Source organism: Epinephelus lanceolatus, chromosome 20 (assembly GCF_041903045.1).
Source record: "Epinephelus lanceolatus isolate andai-2023 chromosome 20, ASM4190304v1, whole genome shotgun sequence".
Taxonomy (NCBI): Eukaryota; Metazoa; Chordata; class Actinopteri; order Perciformes; family Serranidae; genus Epinephelus; species Epinephelus lanceolatus.
Window position 1 is genome coordinate 1,131,171 of NC_135753.1, and position 22,734 is coordinate 1,153,904.

The following is a 22,734-nucleotide window of genomic DNA, read 5'->3' on the forward strand; positions in this document are numbered from 1 at the left end:
GGTGTATGTAAGTGTTGAGTCAGAATTTTTTTAGTTCCTACATTCCCTGAAGGCACTGTCACTCATGATTCCACACCCCTCTCAGTTGATGCCACGCCCCCCATGCCACATCAGGGTCAAAAGTCTGAAACTCAAAAAACAGATTTGAAACTGAAAAAAAAAGATCTGAAAGTGAAAAAAAGATCTGAAACTGAAAAAATAAGATTTGAAACTGTAAAAAATAAGATATGAATCTGAAAAGATAAAACATGCAACTGAAAAAAATAAGACCTCAAATGTTAAAATATATGGAAGTGAAAAGTGAAAATAAATTATTCATTCAAAAGAATTACCAAAGTGAATCAAAATTATATTTAACCTGAAAAAACATTTCATATACTTATTTATATTTTGAATACATTGTATTCTGTCTGTGACAGAATATATGTAGAGTTTCTGTTGTCCCAATGTCAACAGGGAGCTCGTTCCACCATTGTGTGCAAACAGTCATAACTTTGTTGAGCTATAACAGGGCCCCCTTCTAGTGAGGGAGTAGCAAGCCGATAATAAAATTGATTTTTTTCTTTTTTTTTTTTAAAGGTGTGCTCTGCAGTGCAGGTGGCCGTGCCCGCTGGCAGAGAGCCCGCCCACTGTCAGAAATGATAGGTGCTTGTCAGCATTTGTCGCAACGATTGGTCAAAAAAAAAAAAATTTTTGTAGATTCAAGACATAATTAGTTTGTTTTGCTTTCTGCCCGCGCCCGCCCCAAAATCAGCGCGTCTGTAAACTGAAAGCAGCTTGGTTGTGGAGTGTCAGGTGGAGCAGAGGGTGTGTATGTGTACGTGTGCCTGTGTGTGCAGACTGTGCAGTAGGAGCTCTGCAGCTCAGCAGTGCCATTACAATGGACCGCAAAAAGAGGAAAGGTGGAGCTGAACGGGAGAGAGATAAAAAAAAAAAAGGGCTATTGAGGAGGAGGCGGCCAAATGTCATAAACTTACAGATATGTTCAGAGCCCCCCAGCAGCAGCGTGACGTCGTCAAATGACAATGCTGCAACAAGTAAGTTAACATAGAAAAGTAAGAAAACTGGTTATTCTCAACATGAGGTCTGGGGAGGATGGGGACCGACCTGAAGCCAGATAAATGATTGATGATAAGGTATAAGAACCAAATTAACCCGTAAGGGTCCATTTGGTTCCATTTTGTACAGAGCAGCGCAGGCTGAAACAGTTTGGGGACCCCTCTTAAAGGGATAGTGCACCCAAAAATGAAAATTCAGCCATTATCTACTCACCCATATGCCGATGGAGGCCCTGGTGAAGTTTTAGAGTCCTCACATCCCTTGCGGAGATCGGCGGGGGGAGCGGGCAGCACACCTAATGGCATACGGCACCCCAGACTAACGTCCAAGAACACAAAATTGAATCCACAAAGTATCTCCATACTGCTCATCTGTAGTGATCCAAGTGTGCTGCAGCCGCGACATAAAGAGTTGTTTGGAAAAACGTCATATGAACTCTGTTTTTAGCCTCACTGTAGCCTGTAGCTCTGACTGCTTGTCTGTGCTCCGCGTTCACGTGTGCGCACTCAGGGTGATCGGTGATGCACGGTCTCTGAAGAGCAGCAGTCTCGTCAGTACTGATGTCCAGATTCTCAAGTGCAGGCATCACCAATTCCCAGTCTGAGCAGCAAAGACTTTCCTCACCCGTTGGCACTGCTTTACATTTGAAACAACTACACCACCAGGTTTCCAGTGCTCGACTCCGGTATTCTGCGGCTGACTGAGGGTTAGGCTCATGAGCTGTGGCGGCTGCTTCGTCCAGTAGCCTGAGTTCTGTCCGTATACTCGGGCTCAAACAAATACGGCTCAACAAAGAAATGCTGTTCCTCCTCAATTTCAAAGTCTTCAGACATGTTGGGCTGTCCTTTGCTAAAAGACCGTAGTGCAAATTATCTTTTAGCTACTGTGGCTACTGTTGTCCCTCCCTGCGGTGCACATGTCACGTGATGTAAACACGGGTGAGCAAAGCTCATGCTTTCACTGGTCTTGCACAGGCGCGCACACGTGAACGTGGAGCACAGAGAAGCAGTCAGAGCTACAGACTACAGTGAGGCTAAAAACAGAGTTGATATGACGTTTTTCCAAACAACTTTTTATGTCGCGGCTGCAGCACACTTGGATCACTATGGATGAGCAGTATGGAGATATTTTGTGGATTCAATTTTGTGTTCTTGGACGTTAGTCTGGGGCATCGTCTGCCATTAGGTGTGCTATCCGCTCCCCCCGCTGATCTCCACAAGGGATGTGAGGACTCTAAAACTTCACCAGCCCTCCATCAGCATATGGGTGAGTAGATAATGGCTGAATTTTCATTTTTGGGTGCACTATCCCTTTAAGGATAGGCTCTTATCTGTCTAAGTTCAAAAGTTTTCAATATCTATCTAATGTTACTGAAATAAGATCAGATCAGTTGAAGTTGCTGCTGACTTATATTTTTACTTGTTTTACTGTTGCATTGAATATGGGTGTTTCCATATTGATTATGATAAGCTGACATCAAAATGATTTGCTGACAAAATAATACAATCATGTTGTTTAGTTCAGCATAATACCCATTCATATAGGAGTCCTGGTTTATTGAGGAGCACATTTGGTGAGGGTAGGGAAGAGAAAAGCACTGGACTGGAGGACTATGAGTAGGGTTGCTGTTACAGTTGTGTTTAATAGAGTTGTTGTGTGACTGTTAGTCTGGAATAATGAGCTTTGGCCCATATGTGTGTCCGTGTGCACATGCACGTGTGTGAACATGTAATGTGTGGATTGGGTGGCCTGGGTGGATGTATGACTCCCGACCTGAATTTTTGTCCCAGTCCGGCCCTGACACATCCAGTATAAACATCTGAATGGACTGACCAAGTTTAGTTCAATTCAAATAATGGGGAACACATGGCGGGACTTTGAGTGTGCTATTACTGAAATGCTTGTGTGCATGCTTTGTGATGGTGGGACAAGTGTGTGATTAGTGTCACTCCTTCCTCAAACAGAATTTAACAGGCTGAAGTGACTTTGAAGCTTGAAACCCACTCTCTGTTCCTTGCAACTTTAATTTTAGGCAACTGAGCTGCTTCCATATATTGGCCAAGGCAGGGCTTGAACCCAGAACTGCCCCTTGGGGCTATATTCTTATAAATTTATTTTCTGTATTGTTATGTTTATTTGTATGTTTGTATGGTATACTATCTCTTCCTTTGTGTGTGTGTGTAACATCTTGCTGATCGGGTTGTGTTAACCAGAAAAAAAAATGTTCTTTTGGTTCTTTCTTGTTTAATTTTTCTTAAGAGGTTTTAAAAAAAGACTGTTCTATGGGTATGCTTTATCCATATTTCCATGCCTATTTCAAATTAATGTCACAAGCACATTCTTATTTCTTTAACATTATGAAATATCTGTCAGTGATGATGTAAAGGGCTTTTGCATGTTTCACATTTATTAAAAACCAAAGGAGGTCTCATCATTTGGGGGTCTCCTACATATCTTAATGTCACAAGTGAGTCAGGTCATGGCATAAGGCACACTGTTTAGGGAGAATACCATCTACTGAATTTCAGGGTAAGAGAATCTGTGTTTGAACCTTGTAGTCTTGATAATGAGGTGTCTCGGGGTTCTGCTGTGGGCCTCCTCCTCTTTACACCAACTCACTTAGCTCTGTTTTTCACTCCCATGGCTTTTACTATAACCGCTATGCAGATGACACTCAACTGATCCTGTCTTTTCCCCAGTCTGAAACCCAGGGGACAGCATGGATTTCTGCGTATCTGGCTGTAATCTCTCATTGGATGTCTGCACACCACCTGAAGCTCAACCTCAACAAGACTGAGGTGCTCTTCCTTCCAGGAAGGAAATCAATTTGATTATCGGCTTGCTACTCCCTCACTAGAAGGGGGCCCTGTTATAGCTCAACAAAGTTATGACTGTTTGCACACAATGGTGGAACGAGCTCCCTGTTGACATTGGGACAACAGAAACTCTACATATATTCTGTCACAGACTGAAAACTCATCTGTTCAGACTGCAGCTTAGCCCATAAAAAGAACTTTCTCTACCCCCTATTGTCCCTAAATGTCGCACTTCAAGCAGTTCAGCATATTTGATAAAGCTGATGTATTTACAAGATTCTTGCAAGACTCTACTGACGAAAATCGTGGGAAAAACAAAAAAACAAACAAACAAACAAAAATAAAGTACTGAGGGAGACTTTTTCATCAAACCAGGAGTTAGCACTGAATCACAAATCTCTGACTAAAGCCCCTTTCCCACTGGACAAAAACCCCACTAACACCCACTAACATATGGCTTTTGTCTTTGGTAAGACAGATTACAATCAACATTCATTCCCAGAAAAAAAAATGACTCTGCAGTAGTCACCTGTATGTATTGGCTCCAGTTCTGATTGGCAGTGATGGAATCATGAGATCAGGTTGGACACTATGATTTTTGCCCTTTTTCCTTTGTGATGCTATGTCAATTTAGCCACAAATTCTGTCCATCTCCATCTAAGCAGTGCTTAAACATTGTTCCAAATAAGTCAGCACCAAGTTAACTAACAGATATAAGAAAAGAAGCAACCATATTTTCGGGTCTAAAGGTACCTCTCCTGTTGCTGCCTAACATAAAAAAAGAGTCTTAAGCCCAGTTCAGACCAAAGAATTGTGACAAGATGAAATGAAACTTGCAGCTACTTGCAATGCACTGTTCTGCACCATTCTAAGAACCTGCTGGTTCACACCAATGCAACTAGATGAGAGAGTGTATCATCTCTATGTAACAACTCTCCGTACATTTGTTCTGATTTCCAGCTTTTCAGGCTTATTTTGTGGCTGAATATAATTTGTAATTTCCGAAAATATGAATGAGGATAGTGATAGTGAGATACTGGCTACAGTTGCCAGTACCTATCACTATCCTCATTCATATTTACAGTTGCTGTAATTATACACATATGATTATTATCACACATGTATACTGCCAGATACTAATATATACTTTCAACATATTGTACCACAGTAGCCAAAACTATAACAATAATATTATTACTTTCATTAATGTTGTTGTAAGCTACTGTCATTACCGTCTGTCCTGCATCTCTCTCTCTCTCTCTCTCTCTCTCTCTCTCTCTCTCTCTCTCTCTCTCTCTCTCTCTCTCTCTCTCTCTCTCTCTCTCTCTGTCTCTCTTTCTGTCTCATTGTGTCATACGGATTACTGTTAATTTATTATGCTGATCTGTTCTGTACGACATCTATTGCATGTCTGTCCGTCCTGGAAGAGGGATCCCTCCTCAGTTGCTCTTCCTGAGGTTTCTACTGTTTTTTTTCCCCTGTTAAAGGGTTTTCCTTGGGGAGTTTTTCCTTATCCACTGTGAAGGTCCAAAGGACAGAGGGATGTTGTATGCTGTAAAGCCCTGTGAGGCAAATTGTGATTTGTGATACTGGGCTTTATAAATAAAATTGATTGATTGATTGATTGATTGATTGAGTTGCATTTGTAATGGTGATGAAATGGTGAAAACAGAAACAAAATGAACATCAGATGAACAGTATTCATAATCAATATGCCACAATAACATGAATAACCAGCGCCAATTAATCAGTCAGTGAGAATGTGTGTATGTGTGGGCAGGGCATAAGCACATACAGTGAGCAGCATCAGCGGCCCACCATCCGACACCGGCGCACCGTGAGGATGGGAACAGAGGGCACGGCGGTGACAGAGAACCAGCTGCAGCAAGTGAATATGCCATCTGCGGTAATTTTGACTTGACTTGACTTCACTACAAGCTGATTGGTTATTGAAACAGGTGACATGCTTTATGTTCTTAAACCAGCTGCTGGTGATTTAGTTGTTTTAGTAGCTTAGTTTCAGGTGACACCATCAGCTGGCCCAAGTCGAGCTCAGGCTAGCCAGTTCACACTGCTGCAACTTTTCTCTGCAGAATTCTACTGTGGTTTTGTCTCATCAGGAATCATTGGTCTGAACTGGGCTATAACTGTGGATTGAAAAAGCAGCAGACAGGCAGTATACATTACGGAGTGCAACAGTGGCTCAACAGCAACACATTTTCTTTCAGCCTTGATTACAAAGCAACATAGAGCAGTCATAAAGCAGTGAGGCTGCTTTCTGAGTTGACCAAAACTCCACATAACAGAGACTATTGTATTTCATACTGGTGATACAAGGATAAAGCTAGACGTATTCTCAGTTGCCAGTTCATTAGGTACATCTAATACCTTCTAATTCATGAAGGTTATACTGTTTAGTTTGTGTTGAAACTGTTTTAGAGAGGTGTTGATTCAACTGTATGATTTGGAGGCTGTAGCTCATGTGGTTGGTATAGGACTGTAATCAGTTATTCAACATTCAGTGATTCCTGCAGGAGATTTTTTTTAGAAACTTAACAGCTAAAGTGACCATTTAAGAGCATTTTGAAACAAAAATGTTGACTGGGGGCCATTTTAGCATACAATAGTGGACTACACAGGTGAAGAGCACACACTCTGACTTTATGATGACTTTTTCACAACATATTATGACTCTTTTTTATCTAAGATACCAGGTCTACAGGCTACTATACCTATTTATATGACATTTTTCTGACATACTATCAACATTGACAGTGATATACAGTAGCTTATGCAGCACTCATATTACATTCTTCTTTTCCCACTTTTTAGCCTAATACATTTGACGGTAACGAAACAGAGACAGTGCAGTGTTTGACATTGATTGTACACACACACCAGTTGAGCAACGGCCTTTGCTGGGGAACAACAACACCACATGCACAAACTACATGCAAAAAACAATATAATACTATACCCAGTAATAATAATAATAATAATAATAATAATAATAATAATAATAATAATGTTAATGCCAGTTTGTTAAGTTTATTCATGACAGCAGCTTTCAGTATATGAAACTTTCATCACCAAATTCAGTTGATTAATACATTTTAAAGCTTGTAAAGGACGACAAGCTGAAAACATTTGACAGCTGCACACTGGTCCTACTCTGCACGACTCTCCCTACCTCCATCTATGTCTCCCTGAAATTATGACTAAAGGGTTAATGTCATAGTAACAAGGCAAACCTTTTTCAATCTGGACATTCTACGCAGCTTATTTAGATTGTCAACAATTCGAACATTGTTTATTTTATGGAAACCATGAGCACCAAAGAATTCCTTAAGATTTACTGACATTATAAACCAGATAGACAAAGAAAGTGCTGACTCCCTACCTCTGAAGCAGTCTTTAAGTCTGAATGTGTCCAGTCCTTAATTATTTCTATTCTGTTAGTCTGTAAGGGTCCACCAATCAAAAGAATCAAAACAATTTTTCATTAAATGAATCCAAGTTGCAAATAATGTCATGTGAAGTCCATTGCTAACTGTATGCTTCCTTCATTCATCAAACAGACTACAGTTTGATATTTTCTTTTCTTCCTACACTGTGCTGTTGGGTATGCTTGTTTTCATTACCTTGTTGTCTACAAAATAAAAGTATCTCCAAGCCTGTCTTTGTATTTTTCACCCCGGGACCGTTCCCCAAAGTAGGCTGTAGGATGCACTCCTTATTTGTAAGGCCAATGGGATCTGTCATGTATCTTTACAGCAACTGTACTGCAAACTTTGAAGGCCTTTCCCTCTAAATAATGACCCCGTGACAATATTTACGTAATGCGACATATTTTGCTAAATATTTTAAAGGAGCTATATGTAAGAAAACTAAAGCAAATAGTCGTAAAATCATCCTAATGTCACAGAGACTAAGGAATAATGTTCATATAACATACTGATCTCACCGACAACAATAGTACAGCCAGAAAATTCGCATTTAAAAAAAAATTTTATGGTCCGCAAATCAGGTTTATGTTTTGAATTTGTGGTTTGGCCTTTTGCGCCACCCACCGCCGTCTCCCAGTCATGCAGTCAGTAGACTCTCAGCATCAGTTACAGTTACGACTGAGCTACAGCAGCACGGCAAGCAGCATTAGCAGTGCCCCGGTACATAGCATTAGCAGCCGGCTCCTCCTCAGCTGGGTGGACACGACTCGCGGCAGTATTTTGAATTTGAGTGCAGTAACCGTTTTGGCCACATTCTTACATACAGCGCCTTTAAGTACAAAAACAATCCTGATATTATTTGAAAGCAAAGAATCTCCTCATTCTAACCATGTTTAAAATTATATTTAAAATGATTTCAGTTGTTCGCAATCAATATATCGGAAGGGACAGTCTGAGCATATCTGAATATGTCCCCCCAGTATATATTATAATTACAGCCTAGTGCTGTAGTACATACACACACACACACACACACACACACACACACACACACACACACACAGTGCTGTAAACACCAGGTCTCCAGTGTTTTTGTTGTTGTTTTATTTTTGTCAGAGCAAAGAGTAAATCAAATTAAACTAAAACTAGAACCATACTACATACATACAAACACATGCATATATTTATTTATTGAGGCTATTTATTTGTTTTTTTATATGCATGTTATGTACTCAGGGGTGTTGTTGTGGGGAGATGTAAAAAGCCTGAAATATAAAGGTTTTTTTTAAAATTTCTTATTAATTAGTGCCACAACTAAATTAAAACTGTCTGAATAAATCAGGTGAATGACTAAACTTTGTATAAAAAAGAACTAGAAGCTCTATGACTATTTGTCATTTATGAGGGGGGAAGGGGGTGGTACAATAATGTGAAGGCATGTCAAAAGGGAGGGACTTATGTTTTTTAGTTTGTCTTAAGGGAAGAGCATACAACTTTAAATGGCTACATTTTGCTTTTATTTTACCACCAATTTTAAAGAAAATGTGTTTTCTTTTAAAAAATGCCAAAATTTCCCCATTTATCACACTCAGAAACTGTATAAACAGAAATGAAATTATCACTGGATTTTCAAACTTCTGATGGTCCTTGGACACATCATGTGCGATGAACTCTTCCATCTGAAAAAAAAAAAAAACATAACCAAATCTGAGCTTAAAATGGTGATATAATCATCAGATCACTTCATTCTACGTTTCATTGAAAGTTTGGTCAAAAATAAACAGTTTGCACAAACTAACCAGCATGCATGACAGGGGTGAAAAACAGAGGCTTTTTTCAACTCCAGAATTTCATCCTCAGCTTTTAACTTTCAAACATCAAAGAGTAAGTTTTAAAAATAATTCATGGTGGAGGGTGGTGGTTCATGCATTTTCTGCCAGTCACAGAGGCTCAAGGAAAAATAATTGTAGCTTCAAGGAAGGTCAATACAACAACAACAACCAAAGTCACACCCTAGCCACTCCCCTCCTCTGATAAGTACAGAACAAAGCCTAAAGGTGCAAAATTGTTTAGTCCCTGTTTAGTATTTACACCCCTGTATACTGGTATGGTAATGCTGCATTGGATTGATTAAATGTAGGCTACATTTGACATACATACAGGTAATGCAGGTATATGCAGGTAATAATACAGAGGTATTAAATTAATACTATGGATACTACTATTAATACCAAAGATGTTAAGTTTTCCTATTTGAAGTAAATGAGCTACAGCATATTAAAAAAAAACACAGATATGGTCCATGTAGTTTCGTTACAGCAATCTTATCTGACACTACTACACAGTTGCTTGGTATTTGTAATGATGATACACTTATAATGATCATCACATAGAATTTCTCTTATATCTCTGTGCAGGGTCATCCAGCTAAACCCTGCCACAGGTGGGTCAGTCATTAGGGTTTGAAATCACCAGGGGATCTACAATACAATATTATCACAATACTTATATTATTGCGATTATGAATATACTGCAATATGCTGAGTATTGTGATAAAATATGTTTCAATATATTGTGATTTATCACCTTTTTTCAACTGTAAATTATGTCCCCAAAGGAAAACTTCGTCAACATCTGTTTTTAGATTTTAAGTTGTTGTTGTTTTTTTTTTTAAGATTAGGTTTTCAGTCTGTTCATATCACTTCAGCAATTTTTTGCAGCAGCAAAATGTATCTAGCGGACTGAAAAAGCATTTGATTACATTATGCTAGTAGGCTACCTAAAGTTTAATTTGTATTTATAATATTAATAATTTATGTTTAAAAACTTGATACTTGGGACTGCGTGACGATATGATGATGTCACACAAAAATATTGCAATACAATGCTGTATCATTTTTTTCCTTCACCCTTATCAGACATGCCTTTCAAGCAGGAAATGATGACATGGAGACCTCCATGACAGACTGATGAGAGTGAACACATCACTGGATTTCACCCTAACACTGATCACTCCATCCTACTGCTGCCACCACCGGGTGAACATTTTAAAAACAGCTGCCAGAGATGCTATATTCAAAACCTGTAATACCTCTACAGTCGAACCAACTTCCACATACCTCCATTATGTAGAATGCTTTTTCCATAAAGCTTTTACACCTTAGCTCCTTTCACCAGCTCCCAGTACAGCCCAAAGAATCTGTCCCTGTCAGCCTTGTTTTAGTATTAGTCTAGAAACCCCTGGTAAATGATTTGTAGGATTCCATATGAGGACAAAGGAAGAAAAATGTGTTAGCTTACATCTAATCATGTATTTCAAACAGAAAAGTCTTTGGCTCTTGCCTCAAACTAACCAAGTTTTTAAAGAAACATTTCATGTAATAGAGCACAAATAGATGAAACTGTGCTAAATAAACACTAGAGATATCCAGCAGAGAGCAACAAAAACAGATAGATCACATTTGTCATCACACAATCTCACATTATGTTATTTTTAAAAATTCACACAAGACAAAATATTCCCACCTGGAGAATTACCAGTCAGCAAAAGTTTAGATGATCTGCTCTCATGTGGGATATCCATCAAATATATACATTAAAAAAAATCCTACATCACCTGTACAAAGTTTTAAATAGTAAATTATCCATGCAGCACATTGCCTCATTGCGACTGTGATAAAGACTGATAATTCTGTAATTTCATTGACAATGTTCTGTACCATTAAAGCATGAGAGTTGTTAGAAATCAATCCTCAAGCCTTGCCCTATTTAAATGCTTTTTACAAGAACTTGTGTCTGGTGTGATTTATGCATTGTTTAACTGAAAAAAAGCTCAATTAGTGCAAATATCTACACTGTTAACAACCTACTATTATTGCAATAATTAAGACTTAGGAGTGTTTGAAATTTTTAAAGAGCATTTTATAATAATATGATTTTTTGATTCATATATTATAAGTAAAAAGTAATTGTTTTCTGTTTTTTAAATAACTTTGAGTAATAGTAATAATAATAATGATAATCATAATATAGGACTTGGTTCCATTAACTGCTTGTCTTAACTGTATGTATTAAACATACCATTGCATTAGTAGAGATAAAAAACACAAATCTTAAATATTTTCCAAATTCTAATTAGTCTGTTAAAATTTTAAGTAATGTTGTACTGTATCTTAAAGTTACAACAATATAGGCTTGTTTAGATTCATTTTGGAGACAACAAGTACATGATAAGACCAAAATTTGGGGAGAGATTGGCCTATCATTTAGCTTTAAACATTCCAACTCAAAACACATGTTGACAGCATTAGGATTATATTGCACATTAAACATCACAACTTCATTACTGCTCCCAGGACAAAAAAATAAAACTGCTTTAGACTAGTTGCATTTATATAAAAATAAGCCAGAAGGAATGAGGAGTAGTGCAGGCTTTTCAAAAGTAGCCTGAATTAATTATATTGCCTTCAAACCATCTGTAGCAAATAATTTAATGTGTAATCATGAAAACAATTAATTTCTTTAAACATATACAACTATAACAAGTTCATTTTTCCACACAAATGTCTTTTTAACAATGTTTTTTTTTTTTTAAACAAGGCATGCTCAACAAGGCTTTAAGATGGGAGAACTGATGAGCAGTAGGGAAGTTAGGCCCATGCATGACTTGTGTCATCATTATTCCTTCTAATCTTTTCATACGGGAAAGAATAAATTGACCTTCTAGCCTCAACTACAAGCAACATTAAAGTCTCATGTGAAGCAAGCCGCAAACACCTGAATAAAAAAAATGCAGCTTTCTCTTTTACATTAGCATCATAAATCAGGACTAAACTGTATTGATGAATAATACATGCAAGCTAGGCTTATAATATCATCAACAATTCGGTGTATAGGAGACCAGAGGCAAAATCATGTCAGTTACAGAACAATAATTTGCTAACAGATGCAGAGTTTAGTCTGGTTTAAGGTAAAAACACAGGTGTAAACAGAGTCTTGAGCCAACTTCCTCTCATCAACTGTTTCAAAATCAGCTTTTTTCCACCGACACCAATACACTGGCCATTTCAACTCAACACCAAATCAGGGATGGAAGATGCTTCTGAATTCCAGTTCATCAAAGCCTCCAGAGCCACCAGCTTAAAGCTACACATGACAGGCTGTCCTGCACGCTGTGATATCAGCGGTAGCTACAGGATCACATTATGGAAATACAAATTAGTAATGTGCACAGTGCAACCTGCCGCAGCAGTCAAACTCACAAGTTGACTTTTGGTCTTAAAAGAAGCTATGTATGGCAAGTCGGGATGCAAGCTGCATACGCAAATCTTAATCATTGCATAATTAGTTTGCCTTAGGTTCTCCCTCCATTTTGCTACTTTATTGACGAGCAATGTCTTGCCGTTTCTTTTGTACAGCCTAGCCTTACAGAGGGTCATAGCCGAACTGTCATCCATATGACACCGTGATCAGTACCTGCGATGGGTGAAAATGGCATATAGCCTAAAAACAAACATGACAAAATGTCACCGTAGCCACTAAATGGTTGCATTTGGCGTCATAGTTTTGGAAGAGAGATGCTTGAAATCGATAAGGATATAATGTTGACACCGCTCATGATGAAGTGTGTATGTGAGGCAAAACTAAATGTGAATGCAGAAAGCTGGAAAAGTGGCATTATTGCTGAATCCAAGTGCGCCTGTTCCATCGCACTGCCGTTGGTATCATATTTATTTTAAAAAAAAAAAAAAAAAAAAAAAAAAAAAACTTTACTCAACTTGTATATTCTACTGGTTCCTGTGGTCTTTAATGTTCGTGTGCACGCACCGTGACACTATATCACCAGTGACATAATTTATTTAAAAAAAATCAAAACGTGTGCCTTCCTCTGGTTTTCTCTATGCTCTCAAACTGGGTGCTGATTAACACAAACTTTTTTCCCCAGCTCACCCCTCTCTCATAATTTAAATAACCCCGATATTTTAATTCAAGAACTGTGTAACCGTTGACTTAATTTACATCAAACTTACCCTGGTCGCTTTAACATTCTTTCTGTTGGGGTTTTCTTCACTTTCAACTATTTTCCGAATTTTTAATAATTTTTTTCTCATATTTTTTGCTAGACGCGGCGGGCCTGAAAATTGTTTGCTTTCCCCTCTTTCGAGCAGCCATTGTGTATGCGCTGCGATGCAACCGCACTATGATTTAACCACGCCCATTTAAAGTCCCGCCCACGTGAGCTTTTTGATTTGTCTAAATTGCTGCCACTTTCACTTCAGTGTCAGTTACACTTCCTTTCAGTAAAACCCAATTATTGGACTCGCTAGATGTACTGTCAATCGCTTAAACTTGGTTTAGTACAATTTACAGTTATGGGAAAACTAACTGTCAGCAAAGAACGTGTATTGGCTCACTGGATTGTCAGTCTACGTGGTTAATTTCCCGGGGTTTCTATTGGCTTGTGTTGCTGTCAGTTGTCGATGACGGTGTGGCTGATTTTCGTGGTGCGCTGTTGCAACAACGAGAGTGGAGTCGTCCTGAGCATGACGGGGAGGTTATAGCCCGTGGGTTGTGTAGCATCGTCAGTTAGCCACATGTATGTTTGTGTAGAGCTGCTCCTCAGCTTTTTGAGGCAAGATTCTCGCTAACATACCAAGGGCATATAAATGACAACTTCATGTTTGAGAAGCTACTGTTGTTTTGTTTTTTTCTAAAACTGGATGATATTCCCTAGTGTGGATATTAGGCGCAATCACAAGTCACCCGACTACCGCTGGATAAAAGCTGCCAAGGTTATTTGGAAAAGGTAGGTATTAACGTTGTGTAGCTTTATCACTACTCACCGTCACGTCAGTCATTGCAGTTAAACAACGAAATATCCCCATGAGCTGTTTGGTAAAATCAATTAAAGTGACCGCGTTTCTATGCCGCAGTGTTATGTAGTCGACGACACCAAACTCCGTTGAGGAATCGGTCAGTTTAGTTAAGACGTGTTTATTGCCATATTTACACCACTTGTCGATATGATTAAAATAGTTTTAGTAGTTTAGAAGACCCGCTTTTCAATTCGGCATAGATTTTACTCACCAAGCTGAAATAATTTTAGTAACACTAATTTATTTCAGTTCTAACTTCTCCTTTCTATTCCACAGCATGGTTAGGGACAGTAAAAGGCTACGTAAACCCGAACTGAAAGTTTAAATTGAATTTTAAATTGGGTTGACTGTGGCTTTGAGGAGTAGGCAAATGACCCCAGACTTGTGGTAGAAAGAATGGATATGATCTAACATATGGTTTTGAACCTGTATTTTATAGGGACAGATTAATAAGAGCTGCGCAGCTCTTGTTGTCTCTGGGACTGGCAGAAATGGAAAAGGTTACAGTAAATCACCACCTTGTTTAAATGTTTTTTAAGTCAAAATTATTCTATCCTTTTTTATATAAATCCATAGCCTTAAACATGCAATATCTGTATCTCTGTATTGGTTTGATATAATGTATGAGTGGACCTACAGTAGAATTTTAGGCAAGTTTTTCTGGATGACAATGCAAAAAGTCTGGTAGAATAATGCATTTTAATAATCCAGAAAAATGACTCCCCACACATAGACCAGACCAGTACTGCAACATAGTACAAATTATTGACAGATTTTAGAAAATAACATACATTAGTAACAATGTGAAAGTTGGCTGATAAGTAATAAGAGACTGCCGTGCAGAAAAGCCAGAGGTATGTTTGAGGTAACAAAAGAGTACTGGTAAGTGAAAGATATACAAATACATCAAGAATACATAAAGATGAATTAAAACACTACTTATTTAATGTTTATTTTTCTTCAATTCAGTCCAATTCGTCCAAAGAACCTTATTTATCCCAAAGGAAATTCTTGTGCCAGAGAATGCAATTATAGTAACACAAAATACAGTAACAACATTAACATTCACAAACCAGTAACAACCAGAGCAATCACTGGGTTCCCCAGGTTAGAGTCACACACGGGGCCCAGTTTTTGAAACAATAGATCATTAAGTTTCAGTCAGAGAAGCACGATATTGGATTTTTTACCAATATTCCATATGGCGATACCAACCTTATTTGACTGACAACTGATACCGATATAACCACTTTTTCCCTACCTAATTTTACTGGTCATCAAGTCTCTTCTGTAGAGGCATTAGGATCATATTATCCATGCGTACTCTTATCATGATAACCCACCAGCAGATGGAGACATGAAATACAATACTTTTCAATTAATCAGGCGGCTTATGGGGTTGGGATCCGGATCCGGTTCTTTTTTGGAACCGGGTCCAAAGTTCCAGTTCTGGAACCGGTTCCACCACATTTGGCATAACGGTTCCTGCAAACGATTCCTAGATTGTAAAAAAAAATTTTCAGCGTTTAATCAAGGCGGAGGCTGGCGGCGGGAAGTCTGCTTCCAGCGAGGGGAGCGGTAGAAACAAACAGCCAATGTCTGTGTGTGTTCTGTTCAGGTGTTGTCACGTAAATAACGGTGCCCAAGCATGAATGCATAGAAGTATTTTTTATTACATTGTTGTGGTTAATTTGAGGTAATAGTGTTACTGTAGAAATCAGAGAATCACTTTTTGTTGTTATATATTCTCAGGGAGATGATACAAGCTCTAAATCTGAAATACACACCACACGCAAATGTGTATTTTCATCGAATTGTACTGTGCAACAGTTAGAACAAAGTTTTTGTATTTGTATGATTGCATTTGTGTTTATTAGGGATGCACCGAATATTCGGTAACCGAATATATTCGTCCGAATATTGCAAAAAAAAACACACATTCGGTATTCGGTGGAATAAGTTAAAAACAAGGCCGAATAATAGCAGCATGTTTTGATAATGCAATCAAACGGCGTGCTGTGACGGGCGGAATAAAATGTCGGCAGTGTGGCGATCCGTCCGTCACGGCACTCGCATTTGCGACTAAAAATAGTTTTGAGCGAGCAAAATAGGCTTAGATCATTCAGCACGCTGTGCGAACAGCCTACAGATTTCAACCAGCAGCAGAAACGAAAGGTGAATCCCATCGGTTGTGGGTTGAACGGGGGTCACAGACACAGACAGTAATGTATTCCTGTCAAATACGGCGGCCATCGGCTTACCCGGCGACGGAGAAGTCGGCTCCAATAATATCCTCTTCTTGGTGTCATGACTGCCCAGAAGTACCTGAACAGCCGAGCCAGCCGAACACAGGTATGTGATGTGTCAGAGGAGAAACAAGCCTTTCACATTTCTGTCTTTGTGTCAGTAACGGCCCACAAACCTCACCGCACTTTAGGGACTGTTCATTACTTATGAAGGGACTGTCAGGGGAGGAGGGTGGCTGGTTGATTTTTATTTTATTTATTTATTTTATTTTGATTCCTTCCTATGTTAATCACTTATTGATGCTGTTTTTGAAGTATGAATAAGTCAATAAGTAATTTATTCCACTGAAATATCATTGATGTATTATAGAAAAGTGATTTATCTTTTTATAAATGACAAAAGGCACATCTGCCTCATTTTCGTTGTGGTATCGTGATACTACTCAGAACCATGATATTTTCATTGGTATTGCACAGTGGGTCCCAACTTTGGTACCGTGACAACACTAATCTGGAGGGGGTTCATCTGCAAAAACTAATGAAAAACTAAACAATGATATTCGGTATTCGGTACTCAGTATTCTGCCAAGCGTTTAATAATATTCGGCTTCGGCTTCGGCCACAAATTTTCATTTCAGTGCATTCCTAGTGTTTATTATGTACTTTTTTAAGTATAGCAAGTATAATGAATATAATGTAGGAATCGGTAAGAGGAATCGGTAAGGAATCGGAATCGTTAAAATCCTAATGAGTCCCAACCCTAGCGGCTTAGCATAATAATGGTGACACGCCGGACAAAAGCACCAAATTTTTTCCACGTTTTTCATCATCATAACTTTCAATTTAGAAGGGGAGCCACTTCATCAAGATGGTGGAAGGCAGCCATCTTGGATTTCCAAGATGGCTGCCATGTAAAATCTGTAAGTGCCAATATCTCAGCTTCCAAGCTACTTAGAAGGTCCACCAATCTTGGTGTCAAAATGTACATTTTCTGGGTCAAGGAATGCATTAAAGCTATTACGAATATCACTAGTTGATTGTTTGTGCCAATATTAAATAATTTGGTTTGTTCCTTCATGAAAGACTGCTGCTGAAATGCACTGGAGATTGTTTCTATGTCTAATATGACCATGCCATTATAAAGGTATTTGACTTTTTAAAGAGATTGCTTTGAAACTCCTTTGTGATGTCTACATGTATCCCTATCCAAAGAGCACCTCCAAGAAATATTTAGTCCAGGAATGACTCAGAAATGCACAGAGCTTTGCAGTTGCAAATGTGATAGATAATTGGATTATACTGTCCACGCAAAAAACGTTTTATAGTGTTTAAAAGGGAAGCTAATGAAGTTCAATTGAATTCAAATCATTCATGTCATCAATTCCAGCCGTTTTTGTTGAAAATCATGTGAATACATTCCCAGAATTGATAATTTTATTTGATCTTGGCATGAACAATCATCTAGTGATATTCCTAATAGCTTTAATGCATTCCTTGATCCAGAAAATTCAATTCAATTTCAATTTTATTTATAAAGCCCAGTATCACAGATCACAATTTGCCTCACAGGGCTTTACAGCATATGACATCCCTCTGTCCTTAGGACCCTCACAGCTGATCAGGAAAAACTCCCCCAAAAAAACCCTTTAATGGGGGAAAAAAAAACATAGAAACCTCAGGAAGAGCAACTGAGGAGGGATCCCTCTTCCAGGACGGACAGACGTGCAATAGATGTCGTACAGAACAGATTAGCATGATAAATTAAAGAAGCAACAGACAGCATTTTTGCCTATATATATCATTATGAAAATAATGTGGGTTGCACAGGGTAGTATACACAGAAAAATCAGACTATCAGCATTTACATAGGTTACTTAATGACTTTGCAATAAGCTTCTGCCACCGGGGACGAATTTTCGCGGAAAAACTCTGCTTTAAGGCAGGAAATGCGTCATGTATTGCCAAACTGGTCGGTCAGCCAATCAGGGACTGGAGCTGGTCCTTATGAGTAACTGGCTGGGGCATGAGATAGTTGAGACATGAGCACAATGGCAGACGGACAGAGTTTGGAGATAAGTGAAAAACGGCCTCCCAAAAGAAAATGAGCTAATCTGTCTGAGGAGGCGAGGATGCACAAAAAGGAGAGTGATAAAAGAAGAGGAAAACAAGAGTAAACCTCAGTCAGGCGTTCAAGAGATGGAGGGAGCTCCGTGACCAAAGAGGCTTCAACACCGGTGTCCAGCTAGCTTTCTTTCTAATGGATCAGTAAGTAACACGGCTAAATGTTAGCTAGACCAGAGAGGACTGTGTTGTACTGGCTGCTCGTTCATTCCTAGCTGGCCAGCATCGCAAATCACCGCAACCAGGGACCGGGTAGCGAGTGTTGGTCGGCTGACATCCTCGTTGCCATTCTACGGCAGCCCTCGGACAGTGATGTTGCCTCTTTAACAGTAATCCGTATGACACAATGAGACAGAAAGAGAGAGACAGAGACAGACAGAGAGACAGAGACGCAGGACAGACGGTAATGACAGTAGCTTACAACAACATTAATGAAAGTAATGATATTATAATATCATAATTATAATTCTGGTTATTGTGGTACAATATGTTGAAAGTATATATAAATGTTTGATAGTATATATATGTGACAATAATCATATGTGTATAATAACAGTAGAAGTATGACTAATGGTAACAGCAGCAGCAGGAGGCATCTGGCAGGACCACGGCAGCAGCGCAACCACACACGTCACGCTGTCCAGGCACCGCTGCAATATGAGTTAACCTGCGAGACAGTGGAGCACAAAGGCTCCGGAGAAGAAGCCGAGTTAGTGACATGCAGTACGGCCGAGTTAGCAAGATGTAGTAACAGGACATGAGAGAAAGAGAGAGAAGTAGAGAAGGTGCCCGGTGTATTATAGGAGGTCCCCTGGCAGACTAGGCCTAAGTCAGCCTAACTAGGGGCTGGTACAAGGCACGTCTGAGCTGGCCCTAACTATAAGCTTTATCAAAGAGGAAAGTCTTAAGTCTAGTCTTAAATGTGGAGACGGTGTCTGCCTCCCGGACCTCAACAGGAAGATGATTCCTGAACCTGATAGCTGAAGGCTCTGGCTCCTGATTTACTTTTGGAGACTTTAGGGACCATGAGTAATTATGCATTCTCAGAGCGCAGTGTTCTGGTGGGATAATATGGCACTATGAGCTCTCTAAGATATGACAGAGCCTAACCATATAGAGCTTTATAAGTTAACAGTAGGATTTTAAATTCAATTCTGGATTTTACAGGGAGCCAATGCAGAGAAGCTTAAACAGGAGAAATATGATCTCGTTTCTTAGTTCCTGTTAGTACACGTGTGGCTGCATTCTGAATTAGCTGGAGAGTTTTTAAAGACTTACTAGAGCTACCTGATAATAGGGAGTTACAGTAATCCAGCCTAGAGGTAACAAAAGCGTGGACCAATTTTTCTGCATCTTTTCAGGTCAGGATAGGCCTAATTTTCGCAATATTACGCAGATGAAAAATGTAGTCTGTGGGGTTTGTTTTAAATGAGAATTAAAAGACAAATCTTGGTCAAATATTACTCCGAGGTTTCTTACGGTAGTGCTAGAGGCCAGAGCAATGCCATCTAGAGAAACTATGTCATCAGATAAAGAGTCTCCGAGTTGTTTGGGGCCAAGAACAATAACTTCAGTTTTGTCATAAGGAAATTGCTGCTCATCCAAGTTTTTATGTCTTTAAGACAGTTAAAGTTTAGTTAATTGATTAATTTCTTCTGGCTTCATCGATAGATACAACAACTGTGTATCATCCGCATAACAATGGAAATTTACAGAGTGATTTTCTAATGATGTTACCTAAAGGAAGCATATATAGAGTAAATAGGATTGGTCCGAGCACAGAACCTTGCGGAACTCCAAAACAAACTTTAGTACGTAAGGATGATTCATCATGAACATGAACAAACTGAAAACGATCAGATAAATAAGATTTAAACCAGCTTAGTGCAGAACCTTTTAGGCCAATTAAGTGTTCCAGTCTCTGTAGCAGAATTTGATGGTCAATTGTGTCAAACGCCGCACTAAGATCTAATAAAACAAGTACAGAGACGAGTCCTTTGTCTGAAGCAATCAGAAGATCATTTTTAACTAGTGCTGTCTCAGTGCTATGATGCACTCTAAATCCTGACTGAAATTCCTCAAATAAATTATTATCATGGTGAAAATCACACAGCTGGTCTGCGACTACTTTCTCAAGGATCTTTGAAAGAAAGGGAAGATTAGATATTGGTCTATAGTTGGCTAACACCTCTGGATCCAGGGTGGGCTTCTTTAGGAGAGATTTAATTACAGCTACCTTAAAAGACTGTGGTACATAGCCTGTTAATAAAGATATATTGATCATGTCTAATAAGTGAGTGTTAAGTAGTAAGTGTTAAATGTATATTTTGTCAACAAAATTGACCTTCTAAGTAGCTTGGAAGCTGAGATACTGGCACTTATAGATTTTACATGGTGGCCATCTTGGAAATCCAAGATGGCCGCCTTCCACCATTGTGATGAAGTGGCTCCCCTTCTAAATTGAAAGCTATGGTGATTGGTGGTGAAATTTGGTGCTTTTGTCCGGCGCGTCCTCATTCTTTTCACATAAGTCTTTAAGCCGCCTGAATAAATATATGTAATATTAATTTATTGTGCAAATAAGAAACTGCCTGTTGGCCAATTCTAATAGTTGATTTTAAAGCCAATATCAGCCGATACCTATGATGTAATGATATTATCAGCATGTTGGCTGATTCCGATATTTCATTTTAAAGCCAATATCGGCTGATACAGATGGCGTGCTGATATTATCGTGCATCCCAACAAAATATTCACAGTAAACAAGATGGTGATTAAGGAGCAAAGCAAAACCAGTGCAAGCATAGGTTATAATATTTGTAATGTTTTTACTCATTTTTTGAAATCTCAGATATACAGTGGTGGAAAAAAAGTTTTCGGACACCCCATGCATTTGTGAAATATTGCATTAAGAATCACTCTTAGGTCTTCAAGTGCAATTTCTTTTAGTACAGTCACAGCCAAAATACTAAATAAATCCTAAAAAAGCCATTAAAAACTTAAAATTGATTGGTTCCATAAAAATACATAAGAAATTTTGGGTATTGGGTCATTTTGGTATCAGTGATGAAGGTCGTTGTTTTTATTAAAAGACACAATTTTTGTTGCCAAGCTTCGTGTCTACATAAAGCCAGCACATTTGAAAGTTCTTCAGACACAATAATGGCTAAAACAAGGAACCTAACGCAGGAAACACGCCTGAAGATAAAGATTCTCAGCCAGGAAGGGTACAGCTGCCGCCAGATAGCCAGGAAGTGCAGATGCAGTCCTTCAGCAGTTGGATACACTCTGCAGAAATACAGACGAACCAACAGCTTGGAAGACAAACCAAGATCTGGGCGTCCAAGGGTTTCTTCAGCAAGAAATGACCGCATCCTGATCCGCATGTGCAGGCAAAACCGCCGAATGACATCACAGGAGCTTCAGCAGCAGTGGTCAAACCAAACTGGTGTCCAGTGTTCCACCCGCACTGTATGTGGCCGACTTTTAGATCATGGCTTAAGGTCTTACAAGGCTATCAAGAAGCCCCTGATCAATGAGAGACAGAGGTTAGCCCGGCGTCGTTGGGCCCAGGCACACAAGAACTGGACAGCCAGGAATTGGAAGAAGATTTTGTGGTCAGATGAGTCCAGTTTCCAGCTTTATCTTCCTCCTACTAATGTGAGGGTACGCAGAAGGCCAGGCGAAGCATTATCTCCAGCACCTACTGTCAAGCATGATGGAGGCAGTATCATGGTTTGGGGATGCATTAGTGCTGCTGGTGTTGGTCATCTCACTGTCTGTGATGGCACATTGAACTCTACCAAGTATTGTACCATTCTCGAAACCCACATGCTCCCTTCTGCACGTGCACTGTTCCATTGAGGTAAAAACTGGATGTTTCAACAAGATAATGCCCCTTGCCACACATCCAAGGCCAGTAGAACCAGGTCCAGTATCCAGGTCTTAGAGTGGCCAGCTCAATCCCCGAACAGGAGCCCCATTGAAAATCTGTGGTGGATTATCAAAAGGTCTGTTTCAAAGCATAAACCAAAGAATTTAGAAGAATTAAAAGCAGTAATTCAAGAAGAATGGGACAAGATTACCCCTCAACAGTGTGAAAGGCTCGTGGGGAACATGCCAGCCAGGATTAGAGCTCTACTACGTGCCAATGGCAGGACTACTAAATATT

General features: G+C 39.2%; 2 protein-coding genes across 3 annotated transcripts in view; one reads left to right on the top strand and one right to left on the bottom strand.

Annotated features, from left to right (window-relative positions):
• Window positions 1-13,495, bottom strand: part of plag1 (pleiomorphic adenoma gene 1) — a 33,611-nt gene extending 20,116 nt beyond the window's left edge. For both annotated transcript variants that reach the window (XM_033639372.2, XM_033639371.2), the window contains exon 1: window positions 13,351-13,495. The gene's annotated coding sequence lies outside the window, so the exon portion shown is untranslated. The remainder of the gene's footprint in view (window positions 1-13,350) is intronic.
• Window positions 13,496-13,640: 145 nt separating this feature from the next.
• The window catches only part of chchd7 (coiled-coil-helix-coiled-coil-helix domain containing 7), a 29,808-nt gene continuing 20,714 nt past the window's right edge, over window positions 13,641-22,734 (top strand). The window contains exon 1 of the mRNA XM_033639376.2: window positions 13,641-14,126. The gene's annotated coding sequence lies outside the window, so the exon portion shown is untranslated. The remainder of the gene's footprint in view (window positions 14,127-22,734) is intronic.